The sequence below is a fragment of the Camelus dromedarius genome, chromosome 35, assembly GCF_036321535.1.
Source record: "Camelus dromedarius isolate mCamDro1 chromosome 35, mCamDro1.pat, whole genome shotgun sequence".
Lineage (NCBI taxonomy): Eukaryota > Metazoa > Chordata > Mammalia > Artiodactyla > Camelidae > Camelus > Camelus dromedarius.
In genome coordinates this window covers 8,968,902-8,984,426 of record NC_087470.1, presented here as the reverse complement: position 1 = coordinate 8,984,426, position 15,525 = coordinate 8,968,902, and the positions used below count along the sequence as shown (strand labels likewise).

The 15,525-nt window shown below is 38.7% G+C and overlaps 2 pseudogenes; both read right to left on the bottom strand.

Annotated features, from left to right (window-relative positions):
* Positions 1 to 1,273, bottom strand: LOC116155454 (olfactory receptor 5M11-like; annotated as a pseudogene).
* A 7,571-nt stretch (positions 1,274 to 8,844) lies between these two features.
* LOC116155483 (olfactory receptor 5M5-like) lies at positions 8,845 to 9,902 on the bottom strand (annotated as a pseudogene).
* Positions 9,903 to 15,525: the final 5,623 nt, after the last annotated feature.

Sequence of the window (15,525 nt, the reverse complement as noted above, 5' to 3'; positions counted from 1 at the left end):
CCTTAGTGACCATATTTTATCTGAGGACTCTCTTCAATGCTCGTTTTATGTCTTTGTTCTGCAGACTGTAGATCAGTGGGTTGAGAACTGGGCTTACAAAGGTGTAGAAGACAGCTATTATTTTGGATTCCTCAACAGTCTTCTCTGATGGTGGTCTTGCATACATGCAGGAGAGAGTCCCATAAAATGGGTTACAGCCAGCATGTGGGAACCAAAGGTGGAGAATGCCTTGTGCCTTCCCTCTGCTGACTTGATCTTGAGAATGGCAGCAATGATGAAGGCATAAGACACCAGGATGATGGTGAAGAATTTGGAGAGGTTGAAGCCAGCTGATATGAGCATGGCAAGCTCTTTGACATAAGTGTCAGAACAAGAAAGCTTGATGAGTGGCGGGTCAGCACAGTAGAAGTGGTTGACGTTATTGGTCTACAGAAGTTCAAGTGGAAGGTCTGGATGGCCTGGAACAGCCCATCTGAGAAACCACAGGCATAAGGGAATGTGGCCAAGCAAAGGCAGACACGCATGGACATCTTCATACTGTAGTGCAGAGGGCTGCATATATATAGCCACTTAGCAGTCATAGGCCATTGCTGCCAGCAAGTAAAAGTCAGTGAGGAGTAGTGCTATGAAAAGGTAACACTGTGCAAAGCAGCCAGCAAAGGTGGTGGTTTTCCTCTCTGACAACAGGTTAGTCAGCATCTGGGGGGTTGCATTCAACGTGGAGCACAAGTCCACAAAGGCCAGGTTAGTGAGGAAGAAGTACATGGGCGTGTGCAGGCGAGGGTCCAGTCTGATTACCAGCACCATGCCCAGGTTGCCTAGGAGGGTGACAAGGTAAACAACCAGATACAGCACAAAGAGCAGAGGCTGGAGCTCTGGGCAATCCATGAGCCCCAGGAGAATGAATTGTGTTATCACACTGTCATTGGTGATGGGCAATCTCTGAGCCTGTGCCTGCACCTGGAACAAATGCAATGAAAGCAGACGTGAAGGTGCAAATCGCAGTACTGACTATTGAAATGATTTTCCTCTCCGCCTCCAGATACTATCCCAAATAAATACTGCCGTAACCTGATGTCATACTTCTGCTGAATCATTATTTCCATTTTCTCTATACTGCACTACTATTATATTTACCCTAGGTTCACCTGTATGAATGGCTGTACCTACTGATAAGTATACTTATGCCTAAGCCATTGTCTAAGCTGTCTATATACCGAAATACTATTGTATTTCTCTCTCTTACCTGCAGGCTGTACCTATAGATAACCATAATTATACCTACAGCTCTACCTATCTATACATCAAAGCTGCATATCCCCTACCTCCCTGCACTGTTTTCTCCCTATAAGGCTCAATTTAAAAGCCAGTCCTTTCTGAGAATGTCTCAGCCCATTCCTGTCGTATATGAGTATAAATTAATCCCTCTCTACTATTTGCTTCATGCACACCCTACATACTCTATTTTGAGCGCATTATATCCCCATAATGTATCCTCTTTCTACTCATATATTATTTCTTCAGTGTCTGGGACAAAGTCTAGTTCATTATTGTACTGTGACTTCTAGGCATATATTTATATACTGAATTGTAAAAAGGAAAAGAAAAAAAAAACAGTATGAGCATGAAAGAATGAATTATTTGAAAACTTGCACTCATCTCTGTATCCCTACAGAGCTTTTTGTGACGTCAGATCCTTAGAAGAGCTAAGGATTTTTTTAACTTTAGTGTACAAAGCTTTTATTTGAGAAGCTTTTTAATCAAGCAAATTGACAGAAAGTTGGTTTCAGAAAGTGTCACGTGGGATACTGGAATCTTCACGTTTAACAATTATCCAGGAGACTCTAATGAAGATGCTCCTAGAATCACACTTTAAAAAGGCACAGTCAAATATGTCAAATAAATGAATAAAGAATTATCAAATCAAATGAATTCTCAGGCAGTATTTTGAGAACAGTCTACAGTAAAGACATAATATGTTGATAAAGAAAAGAAGTAACTTTGGTGCGGTTAGTATTTAAGTTGTTGATCACAATTGTATTTATCCAGCGGTATTACAGTCCTGATGGATTTTTATCTCACATTCACCACTTAACTATCCTGAGTCCTCTCCTCCTTTCTCCCCAGATGCTTTTGTTTTTGTCTGTTCACTTTTGGTTAATTTTTCAAAACCTACACAATTCTTGTTTCATTTCTATGTTACTTTATTATAAGTTTTAGAAAGGTAGTGACAAGTTATTTTGCACCTATATCTCCTTCACCAAGAACATTATGTGCTTAGTTAATATTTGCTGAATATGCTAATAATAGTTACTGATAACATACAGTGATCCTTAACCAAGATTCATGTCATTTTTCTCATTTGCAAATGGACATAATATCTGTCCTGTCTCCTTCTCACGTCTTTGTGGATGTCAGACTAGATATTCATAAGACAAGTATTTCTTGGTACTCAGCATATTGTGTGATTAGGCACTTCAGTTACAAAATGAACAAAACCTTCAAAAACCCCTGCCTTTGTGGCACCCAGATTCTAGTGAACAGACTGTGCTGTAAGTAAGTCCATAGTGGTTCAAATGGAATTTGGAAGACAGGAAGTTCACATTTTAATAATAATACCAACAAAATTCATGAAAAGTTGACTCTTTTAGCAACAAATTGAAGGAGAACGAAAGCAAGCAACAAGGCTCTTTTAAGAAGGGTGTTCTAGGAGGAATAAACAACAGAACTACTACTGAGCTGTCACCCCCACTCCTGGGCATATGTCCAGAAAAATACCAAAAGCAATAATTTGAAAAGATACATGCACCCCAATGCTCATAGCAGCACTGTTTACTGTTGACAAGGTATGGAAACAATCTAAGTGTCCATCTGCAGGTGAATGAATAAAGAAGATACAACGTATATGCAAATGGAATATTACTCAGCCATAAAAAAGAATGAAAATTTCCCATTTGTGGCAACATGGATGGACTTGGAGAGCATTATGCTAAGTGAAATAAGTCAAAAAGAGAAAGACAAATACTGTATGATATCACCTCTATGTGGAATCTAAAAAATACAACAAACTAGTGAATAAAACAAAAAAGCAGACACAGATATAGAGAACAAACTAGTGGTTACCAGTGGGGAGAGGGAAAGGGGGAGAGGCAAGTTGGGGTAGAGGAAAAGGGTTGTTATGGGATTATACAAAATTATGTGTGAAACTTTTGAAAACTGTAAAGCACTACAGAATTTAAAGAATCTTTCATTCAATAAAAATTACAGTAAAATACATATAACATGAAATTTATATAAAAAAGAAAATATGAAGACACCATACGTGACCTTTCTTTGAAACTTGTACACATGGGTACAGAGTTCACACAGAGCAGCACAGAAGGTCATAAGTGAGGTGTTTCCTAAAACACAGATGTTTCACTTCATTGAGAATCTGATCCATCTCTACCTATCAGTTTCCTGCCAAAATGTCACAACCTCCACTGGAGAACAGGAGTTGGTGGTTAGTTGCAGCTTCTCTGCAAGAAGTGTCAGCAAGAAATACTCTGAGAAAAAAGGGTATCTATTTGTATGACAGCAGCAAGGTGGCTCAAGAGAGTCCTCATACTCTTCAGCACCCAGAGAGAGAGAGGTGGCGGTTACCAGGACAGAACATAATGGAAAGACAAAGATCAGGATGCTGGAATTCCAAAGTTATAAAGACACAGCAGGAAACTGGACTTGAGGTTTCACTTGCAGAAGGTCTCATTTATTATATGTCACTTAATGATTGCCTGTCGGATCTGAAATATCTTTAACTCACAAGCTCAGAAATTTATGTGGGATACAGACGTAACCAACTGAAGTAGAGCAGTAGTGCTGATAAGTGGAAAGAGGTTTAAAAAATAGGATTATAAAGAGTACGTGTTTACAGAGAAGGAAAATCACAGCTGGTCTGGCTGCCTGAGTCAGGCCAGAGGAAAGATTTGAACATCTTCTGCAGGTGGCTATTAGATTCCTGTGCTCTGAGGATAAGAAGTCTTATATTTAGGATCAGCTCTGTCTTATGCATGAAGACATGTCCTTATAATTGTGTGGGGTGAACAGAGTGTTTGCCTTTCTTGGTTCTTTTGCTCTAGCAATGGGTCTGTAAAATGTTGTCCAGAAAGATCAATAGAATTTCAATAAGTTTTTTGTCCAGGAAATTAGTTGCAGTTCAAACTCTGATACTGAAAACAGAAAGGGTTGCTTGTATATATTTTGAGCAAACAAGGTACAAATATGTGGGCATCAGTTTGAGACTTTAATACAATCTCCTCTTGACTGAAAATAAAGTAGAAACACAAAGACTTACTTCTGGTTCTGATAAGCATCTATTTTCTCAAACTGTGATTGAGGGAGTTCACTAATGCCTCTGTAAGCCCACAAAGGCAACCATATTTCTAGCAGGATATGGGAGGCAGGGGCCTGCCCTTAAAGCAGATCTCAGAAGGACTGAAGAGCTGCAGGAATGAGTGTGGCATTGGGAGTCACTTTTTTCAGAATTAATTGGAACACTTGGGGATCAGAAAGCAAATTGCAAGTCTCAGTCATATTCTCCATAATTTCAAATTACTGTTTTACCCTAAGACTTTTATGGGAACCACACGAAGAATTTCAACTTGAAATTCTGATGATCGTCTGAGTTTTTATGTTCCTCTTTTATACTGAAACTGTCTCCTCTCCAAAATCCAGAGCTCTTATCAGAGTTCTCCTTGATGGGCATTGCTGTCTGGAACAGGATCAGGCATAAGCAGAAACAGACAAGGTAATTGGCAAACACCTTTTATGCAGGTAATTTAGATGATTTCTCAAAAGAAAAAACAAAAACTAACAGATAGGGACTTATTCTGAAGTCTTAGCTAAAGAAGTAGAAGCGCCACTCCAGGAACAGTGATGTCTAACTCACCCTGCCACGTGGCTGTCGAGTGGGGGGTGGGATTTGAATGCCTACTTTCACATACCAAGTTGACTTCTTTTTCTATTGTAGGTAGCTGCCATCCCTCAACCTGAAGTCACAGTTTGTCTTCCTTTTCTTCACATTTTTTGAAATATTCCCTTAGCTTTCCCTTCATCAGTGCTTTCCTTATTCTCATCAGATTTAACTTGGTCCTGGCATGAATTGAAGGGATCACATTGAAGTCTTCTCAAAAGATCCTTTCTCTGCCTCCCCAGAACTAGGTTTGACCTTCATCCCCCATGCTGTGGTACCACTCTGCCCCATCCTTGGGTAACACCCTGTGTTTTATTTACCTGCTGATAATTCTGTAGCCAGCATTAGATTGCAAACCCTTATGAACAAAGACTGTAACCTCGACTGCAAGTACAGGCTGCGGAGATAACAGCTGTTCAATGAATATTGCTGAACGGTTTAGGGAGTGTGCATGTTTAATTCAGTGAATGTACAGTAAATCTTGGGTGTTTCTTCCCAAGTAACTTTGCTTCTTATTGAATGTATAACCTCAGCCCTCAAAAGTGAAGCTCTGCAGAGAGATGATGTGGGATGAGTGAATAAGTTAAAAAAAGAGGAAAGAAAACAAACTGGAGTAACTAGTGATAGGTACGAGGCACTGAATACTTAGTCTGTGCCAGGCATTAGCCTTATTGCCTCACAAGACTGAGCTCACTATTCCTCACAAACATCGTGGGTTGTTAGTATTATTATCTTCATTTTACAGATGGGAAACCGAGGCCAGTAGAGGTGAATCAACTTTCACTTGTATATAGAGCTAGTAAGTTGAGAGGCTGGGATTCAAACTGGCTGATATGTAATCTTCCAAATCATCTTGCTTAGGAAAGACATGTGACAAGCTCACACAATAGTACACAGTCTCTGGGTACAGGGGCATTCATTCATTCATCCATATAGTTAAATATTTAGGGAAAACCTTCTATTTGCCACCATATGGTCAACACAGAGGGTGTAAGAGAAAGCCAAAAGGTGATTTGTGTCCTTAAAGTGCTTCTGCTTTATGATGGGAGGGACGAGGCATGAAAGGTCTACAGTCAGGTTTCAGATTATTATGAATTAGTGAAAACCATGTTGGGAAGGCAAGAGAATAGAGCTTGCACTGCTCAAAGAACTATACTGTAAAGGGCATAGTGATTATTAACTTAATAGATATTTATTGAGAGCCATTTATATTCTAGGCTTGGGGATAAATGCTGACCTTAAATTAGTGAGCAAAACTAGAATGGACCTGGCCCTCATGAAGCTGACAATTCTCCGGCAATATAACCATGAATTGATCATACAGATAATGTTAAATTACAGTTGGGAAAAGTTCTATAAATCAAAGTTATATGGTACTGTGAGAATGTATATTAAGAGGATAAGACGTTGAGAGATCAGCCAGGTAGGCACTGAAAATGCAAGAGGAGATCTATAACTAAATCCCAACAAAGACAAAAACTGAAGCTGAAAATTAGCAAATTAAAAAAAGCCAATATGTTACTTACAGAGAAATAACCAATCATCTGGCAGGGCAACCATCTGTACAACCAAACTAAAAGAAGCCAGAAAATGAAACATTTTTCAATACTGAATGCAAGTATCTGTCTGTCTACATTCATACCTAAATAAATTCTTCTTTGAGAATGAAAGTTAAGACAGGAAATTCTCAGACAAGTGAAAACAGAGAAACTTTCACTGAAAGAATTGATTAAGGGCATTCATCTCACAGAAGAAAACGAAATCATGAATGAAGGGTAAAAATCCTGAAAGGGTAGAAATCATGAAAGAACAGTGAGATGCTTTGAAAAAGGTCACTAAAGTTAAATGAACATTGATACTGAATAAATATTAAACACAATTATAATTGTTATCATATGTAAAATATATACTAATATTTAATATTCATCATTAAATAATTTATTATTCTATGCCTGCAAATGAAAGCATATGTTAGAAGCAGGATGTAGCCAGACTTAAACAGTCTAAGTTTCTTTTATTGCAAAGTAGACTTACTGATCAATGGAGACTTAGTTAATTCAAGTAGGTATATTAAAACTTAAGGGAATTATTAAAAATAGAACATGGAATGTGTAATAATCAAAGAAGAATTAAAAAGAAAAAGAATTTAGAAAATACAATTGAATCCTTAGTCAGTAAAGGGAAAGGCAGAGGGAAAATTTTTTTAAAGCACAAAATAACCTGTTAGAAAGAATCCCAAAGTATCAATATTCACAATAAAATAAGAAACTCGGTGATTAAAAAGACTCAGGGCTTGAAAATAAGAGTATTGTGATAAGTGAAAAAGTCAGACAAAGACAAACACTGTATGTTATCACTTATCTGTGGAATCCATAATATGAAACAAAACTAGTGATTATAACAAAAAAGAAACAGACTCACAGATACAGAGAACAAACTAGTGGTTACCAGTGGGGAAAGGGAAGGGCAAAGGGCCAAGATGGGGTAGGAAATTAAGAGATGCAAATGACTGTATATAAAGTAAATACCTTATGAGGGTATATGTACAGCACAGGGAATGCAGCCAATATATTATAATAACTATAAATGGAAGATAACCTTTAAAAATTGTAAGTCACTGTACTATAAATCCAGAACTCTATAATATCTAAATCAGCTATACTTCAATATGAAAAAGGGAGAAATACACACAATAGGTGTTAAGTAACTAAAAATGATTTAAAAAATACTGCTTATGGTAAATGCACATCAGACAGAACAGGCTTTTAGAGTGTAAGTATCAGAGATGGGATGAAAACTATAAATAGTAAAAGGAATATTATGAGTTTATTACTTGACATGGTCTAATTTTAACCTCAAGGTTTACAAAGAAAAATTGCAAAAAGAAATAAAGTCCACAAACATCTCTCTCAGTTGTATGTATGAAACAAATGCTTGGAGGGATAAGACCTGGAAAAAGCAGAAAATTCAACTAGATTGACTACTAGACCCCTGCTCTGCTCAGCTCCCATCTTTTATGAGAGATTTTCAGCACCAGAGGCTTCCCTGCCTTCTGTGCCTGAGGAGGAGACACCAAAGAATGCGGTGGGGCCCATGACTGGAGAGGTGCGCAGTATATGGAACAAAAGCAGCTTTGAATGAAGACTTGACAGTGATCAGATATGCTTGAATGAGCGGTCTTTATGGCATTTTCTATTTTGGGGTCCATGCTGGTAATAGTTTATGATGAAAAAAATGAAACCACAAAACCAGTTTCACTACAGGGATATATATTGTTTAAAAAAATTAAAAGAAATAATAAAAAAAAATTGAAGGAAATCAGGCATTTCCATCAAAAAGCTTTATGAATGAGGATTCTATTGGGCCAGTGCTAACATGGAAAGATAGTTCTTAGAGTAATGACCTGAGATCCCTAAAGATCTTCATTGATAAATAATTTGAACAGAAGGAGAACCCAACCAAATAATCAAACAAAAACCTCTCATGCTACGGTTAACAAGTTTCTGGAAAATAGTTTGGAAGTCATTAAACCCCCCAAATTCTAACAAATTGTCATTGCTGTAGCATCATCTTTCACTTATGTCTTTTATAACTTTGTACCTGTATGACTACTGTGGATAAAATTATCTGTCCTTTATTGACTATTGAATTTTAGAGCAATAACAATGCTATCTAGTCTTGTCTTTGACTTTCTATGTGTGTGTGTTTTTTTTAAATAGAATGAGGCAATGCTGTGAACACAAGCTAATACTTTGACACTTTCTTCCAAGTCTCACAGGCAAATTACAGGAGACAAAAACAAACTCCATGACAGATAGTGATTTGTTATTTTAAATGCTCACTAATTGGTAGAGAACATTGATATGTTACATACCTGTGACCAAATGTCTATGCTACTGGGCAAACAATTTCTTTTGAATCACTTTCCTTACTGTGTTTTTAACATCTTTGTTTCAAAAACTATAGATCAAAGGATTTAACATGGGACTCACAAAAGTATAAAAGACAGCTACAATTTCCCCCTGTTCTACAGATGCCTCAGAAGGGGGCCTCAGATGCATGCAGAACAGTGTCCCATAAAAGATAGTGACAGTAGTCAGATGGGACCCGCAGGTGGAGAAGGCCTTGTGCCTCCCCTCTGCTGAGTGGATGCGCAGGATGGCTGAGAAGATGAAGATGTAGGAGATGAGGATGATGGTGAAAGAACAGGTGAGATTGGCACCAGCCACCACGAACATGGCAGTCTCTTTGACGTAAGTGTCTGAGCAGGCCAGGACCATGAGAGGTGGGTCTGCACAGTAAAAGTGGGTGATTGCATTGGGTCCACAGAAGGAGAGGCAGAGCAGCAGGATGTCTGTGCCAGACCCTTTGCAAACCCATAAATATAATTAGCAGCAACAAGAGAGAGGCAGACACGTCAGGACACTTTACTTCCATATGACAAGGGTTTGCAGATGGCCACGTAGCGGCCATAAGCCATCACTGCGAACATGTAATAATCTGTGATCACCAGGGCAATGAAAAGGTGGAACTGTATAAAGCAACCTAGCAAGGAAATGGTTCTTCTCTTGGACAAGAGATTAAGCAGCATCTGAGGAGTGACACTGGTGGCGTAACAGAGATCTACAAAGGAGAGGTGACTGACGAAGAAGTACATCGGAGTGTGAAGTTTTGAGTCAGTTCTGATTAAGAAAATGACGCTCACATTGCTGATTACCGTGATGAGGTAGATGACTAGGAACCCTGCCAAAAGGACAGGCTGCAGCTCCGCCCAGTCTGTCCGTCCCAGGAGAATAAACTCAGTCCCCACAGTGTAGTTTGTCCTTACCATTATGCTTGCTTAACTTCAAATGAGGTCTAAAGTAAAGGAAATAAAAATGCATTTGTCTCTGGTCATTTTTCCATTACCCACATCATGTCGTCGGATACTTAATCCTCTCTCCAACTTGTAAAAGCTGTAACACAAGGAAATAGCATAGCAAGTATGAGATTGATGTTTCAGGTACCTAAACTAATAGAGTTCCCTTGTGTATAGGCAGTCACACTTCCAAATCCTGTTTTGAAAGTTTTTCATACTTGAAAAGCTTGTATTCTTTCCTGATTTAGTTTTCATAAATTGTTTACTTATACTTCCCTTAAACATTACTTTTCCTTGAAATTAGGATCCTTTGTTTCCTATTATACCTTTTTTATTATATTATATTATTATATTACAGTGTTAATTTCTGGTGTACAGCATAGTGATCCCATTATACATATGTATTTATTTACATTCTTTTTTTGTATTGTTTTTCCCTATAGGCTATTACAAGGTATTGATTATAGTTCCCTGTACTATCAGTATGCCTTTTGATGTGGTATCAAAGCATCAGTCACATGTTTTCACAGCTACATGGACTCAAGGAGGTGGCACTGATAAATGACACGGATCCTTCTGGAACTGGACTCTGTCCACCAGCCCTTCTAAACTCAAGATCATTTTCAGGACGATCCCTCACCCCGCAATGCATGACCACTTCCCCTGCTCTTGTCTGTATCAAATGGCCCACATATCACCAAAGCTTAAGACTCAGCTCAGGATATCTGAGCCTTTGTAAAATATAGCCAGTTATTGGGGGCACGAGTGTGTTCATGGGGCATGAAAGTAAATCCGTGCTCTTTGTGTAGAAACAGATAAGCATGCCGCACATGAACCATATGCCTGTGGCACGTAACACCACGCATGACAGTGATAGTAAATATTCAAGCTGGGAGATGTTAGGGGAAAAATAAAATATTAAAAGACACCCTGGATGGGGAGGAGACAATCATCAGAAGAATAGCAGAATTTAGATTAAGGTGTTTGATAATTCATCAGAATATGTTTCAGGCCATAATTTTATTTTTGTTCATTAAAATATTTATTTCTGGGGTGTAAAGTATATTTTAACAATGACTAACCCTACCTGTGAAAGAAGAGTGATTCCCAGTGACAGCGTGGCTGGGAAGGACCAGAGGACTTTATAGCAGAATCGTCATAGAGGGACCAGCTCCCTGTGGTGCAATTATTTCCAGCAGACAGTCATTCAGTCTATAGACAACCACCACTGTTTTACTCTTTTTAAATTATAACCTGATTGAGAACATGATTTTTTTTGCCACTCCCCAGTATCATCAAGACATCAAATCTCCTGAAACTGAAGCAATGGATTCATTATTTATTTTAATTTATGCCTGAGTGCCTCGATATTTGGAGACTTTTCTTGGGGGAAATATTAAGTTATCTTGCTTACAAAGGATAAAATAGAGCATGGTGTGCGGAGTAAGTTTGGGGTCTAGAAAACTGTTGGAGATCAATCAAGTATTGTTGAACTTGGACTGGTTATTTCCTGATTTTATTTTATTTTTAATAGGTATTATACTGCACAGCAATGGAGTCATTGTGGGTATTCAGATAATATAAATGTGCTAGTGATTCCTCCTTTGTCAGCATGCCCCACCCAGACCCGCTGTCTTGTTTCCAGCTGATTTTTGCCAGTGGGAGAAACCAGCAGCATGTCAGAGGTGGGAGGAAGAGAAGAGTAGCCAAACTGCCCTTTCCTTTTCTCCCAGTTTCACAGCGAAGGCACTGGAGTAGCTGCATCCTTCCAAGCAATCTCCTGCTGGGGTGTGTGTTGAGAAGAAGGTGGCCAGGGCTCTTCCTGGTTCTGGTCCTCCCTGGACTCCAGACAGTTGTCCCTGCCTGGACCACATCAGGGCTACGATGGAAATTGCCTTCTGCAATCAGCCTCCAGATGCTTAAGTCTTTGACTGATTTCTTTAACATTTCTTTCACTGATTCTCTGTCTTTTCCTTAAATTCCCTTCAGTTAAACCATCTGAGTAGCATTTTGTTTTATTCCATGTCCCTTATTCAGGTGAGAGTGGTACATGGTAATTATTCAATAAATATTACATTGGAAGTTGGAGCAGTAATAGTCATTATTGTAATAATTACTCCTCTTGTTAAAGTTTGAGATATCCCTGGCTTCATCATTGTTGGATGTTAAAGGGGTCATTGAATCACCCTCCTTCTGGCTCCTGATTTGGTGGAACACTACACAGGGGAGTCAGATATTAATATTACTGGCATCGCCACAGGTAAAGTCGGTTTCAGAACGTGGCTTAGACATGCTTTCCTGCCCCTCTCCTCTGGATGGAAGTCACCTGGGCACAGCAGAGCTGTGAGACAACTCTTGTTCCCTCCTTCCCTTTCCAGAGCCACGACACATCAGCACATCTGACTGAGATGAGACACACGTGTCAGTCACATAGAGAAGAGGATGTCTTGTACTGACAGCCAGGCAGCTGCAGATGATGCTTTTCATCATCTCACCAATCTCCACTCACCCTACCACAGCAAGCCTGTGGGGGTCGATGGAGAGAAATCAGAAATGTCCTTCAGTCTCTTTTCCTCCAAAGTCATTTAAAAACCTCTGCCTCAATCCTTGTTATTGCAGTTGGCACCCCCGTTCACCTGTGTACATCCCAGAAGTCTCCGTCATCCTTGATTTCCTCCTCCCACTCCCTCCCACAGCCAGATATCACCTCCTTGACTTTTTAAATGCCTTAAGAGTCAAATTTTCCCACATGAGGAAGAAGGAGAAGGATGGGGAGGAGGAGGAGAAGATGGAAGATTACGAGGTGGAGGAGGAGAAGAGAAGAAGGAAGGAATTCCTGCAATTAAAAGTAACCTTAGAGGAGTTTGCAACATTCCTTTGACAGTTATTGGGAGATCACCTTTCTTAAAAGCCAATCAACTTTTATTAATTCATTTCTTAAATAAAAATTTCAACTTTAAGGAAGTGCCATGATCTGGAATTGAAAGATGCAAGAAAAGTAAGTAACGGCTCTGCCCACTTTTTATCTCATCCACTGCCAGCACACTGTCAGCCTACTACCAGTCCTCTGTGCCTAGATGTATAGAAATCATAATATATTTTATAATATATATTATATAATGCATACATTTGTATATAAGTATATGTCTATGTAATGAATATATGTATATATATTCCTAAATTTTGAGAAATCTGAAACATAACTTACTATTAAACATCTAAACCCCTATGGTTTGGAGTGATTTCAGAGCCAGCCCAGAAATACATAAGACAGCAGTATTTGATTTGAAACCTAGCTCTGTGTTCTAGGAAAAATTGATTTAATTTCTCTGATATTCAGGTCTTTAATCTGTAAGAAATACTTTACAATATCTGTATCACAAGGACATTGCAAATGTTCAATAAACTTTGTCTTTCCTTGGCAATGAATGCGTACAACCATTTCTCAGTACTTAGCATACTCATGGCTGCTATCTGATAAGCACTCAGCAGAGGATACCAGCTGTCATGCTAACAGGGTTGCAAATATATGTGCTCCACTGCCAGACAGGGTAAAGAAAATGTGAAAATGTAGCTTGAAAATCTCTGGAAGTGCTCTCCTCTTCCACAGGAGTCCAATCCAGCTGAGCAGAGAGATGGTAAAACAAGTTTTTAGTGTGTGTTTTTTATTAGTGAATCAACTATAAAACCAATTAGTTCTATTTGTTCAACCTGAATTTAGGAAAATCCAGAGATAATGGAGACTACCAAGGGCATGTATCCAAGATTATAAGGCTGAAGATGACTGTAAAAACATCTGCAAAACCATCTCAACATGTCAACTATCATAAGATTAGTGAGCAAATTTGAATTTCTGTAATGAACCCAACATGTCACTTTAATGAGGAAACATAATTTCTTAACTACTTGTTGAAACATAATTTCTTCTAACCAACATATTTAATGAAGGATTTGGCAGTGGCCTATATTTAGGCCCAAGTGTTATAAACTATGAATAAATTATAATATTATAGAAGAACTTTCATCCATTTCAAGTTCTTTATTTTACTATTCTGAAAATAGTTTTTGTCCAGTAGGTTTGTTGAAACATGGCTTTGTTTTTTCCCTAACCTGCAAGATCTTTGCCCAAGAGCTTTTGTTTCTTCCTTGCAATTTTATGGGAACTAGTGTATAAAAATTATATATATTTCACTCATCTTTTCAGAAAAAAATGTTAATGGCCCAATATCTAATTATATTACCTGGGGCCTTACGTCAATGTGTAATTACATACATGAACTTGTGAAGTGTGGTTTTCTTTTAAAGAGCAGCTTTGGGCTTAGTCAATAATTTAAATAAACTCTTTTGGTGGATCCTTCCCTTCAAGGCAATGGCCAGCCCTTCATACTCTCATCTTTTTTTCCCTCATATGACTGAGGAGGCCTCCCAGCACTGGAAAGGGAGGCTTTGATCTGCACTCATTACCTTCCTGCTTCTCTCTGGTCTGTCTTGGTCTCTGACATGGATGGTTACTGTATGCTCTGCTGCTGGCCACCAGGACCAGTGCAATTTGGGGTCACTATTCCCTCTGGGCTGGACAGGGCCTGCTGACCCTCCCTGCTGACACTCCCTGCTAACCCAGCTGCATCTTGGCTCTTAAGGGAATTACAGACCCTGCTTAGGTCTGCTCTGTCTACATCATGAGTCCTGGCCTAGAACATCTGCTGTGGGTTCTCAGCTTCACTGGTGCACCTGTCCCAGTCATCCCATTTAGCTATTTGCCTATTCCTCTATTAGGAAGATGTGGAATTTTGGAAACCTGGGTGCTGTTTATGTCCCATGAAAATGAGAAACTGTCGGAGCATTAACCCAAGTCCAAGTGTGGATGAACTGCTGTGTGAATCCAAGGTTTACTCCGCTGTGGCCGCCCACCAGACTGACTCAGGGCCACGCCTCCAGCAAGTAGTGTGGGACAACCAGGCTCAGAGAGCTCTCCTAAGGCCTTAAATCATTTTTTAAAATGGATTATTAGTATGCCTATGCCCAAAGGCAAGACTTACTGCTGTTTATTTTTTTCTGTAATAATCTACATTTTTTTATGTGAGTAGTGAATGGTAGATGGAGTTAAAGAGAGGAAGATTGGCTTAATCATACAGAAGTTATAATATTATTGCATTATTTTTCTTATTTATAGTAGGATTATTATACATCTGGTCAGAAATACTAGGACTTGACTCTAATTTCAAGCACTAATGTAGATAAGGACTAAAGAAAAATACTGTGTGAGTTAATATATATCAGGAGTGATGAATTAAAATATCTTTGGATAAGTGGTCTATGCTAATGTCTACTTGAATTAATTTCATTTAAACTGATCTTTCAGTTGGATCTGAGGGTCTAAAAACTGATTCCCTGTGTTTTAATTCACAAGATGAAATGTTCTTAGATTACTCACAAAAATGGGATAATGTACTGTTTACATGAAAGTCCATGAATTCACAACTTTCTGCCTAGCATCATTATTTTTTTATTCAGTAACTCTTCTTTAAAGATTAAATATGCACTCAAAGTGTTTACAGATTGCTACTGGGGATAGCAGATGAAATTGGTGTTAATTTTGTCCTTAGACAATTACTGTCCTTAAAAGAATAGAAAAGTTAAGAAGGAGGCATGGACCACAAGAGAGGTAGAGACAACAGTGGGCACTAGGAAGAGGGAAACATTATCCCAGCTGAGG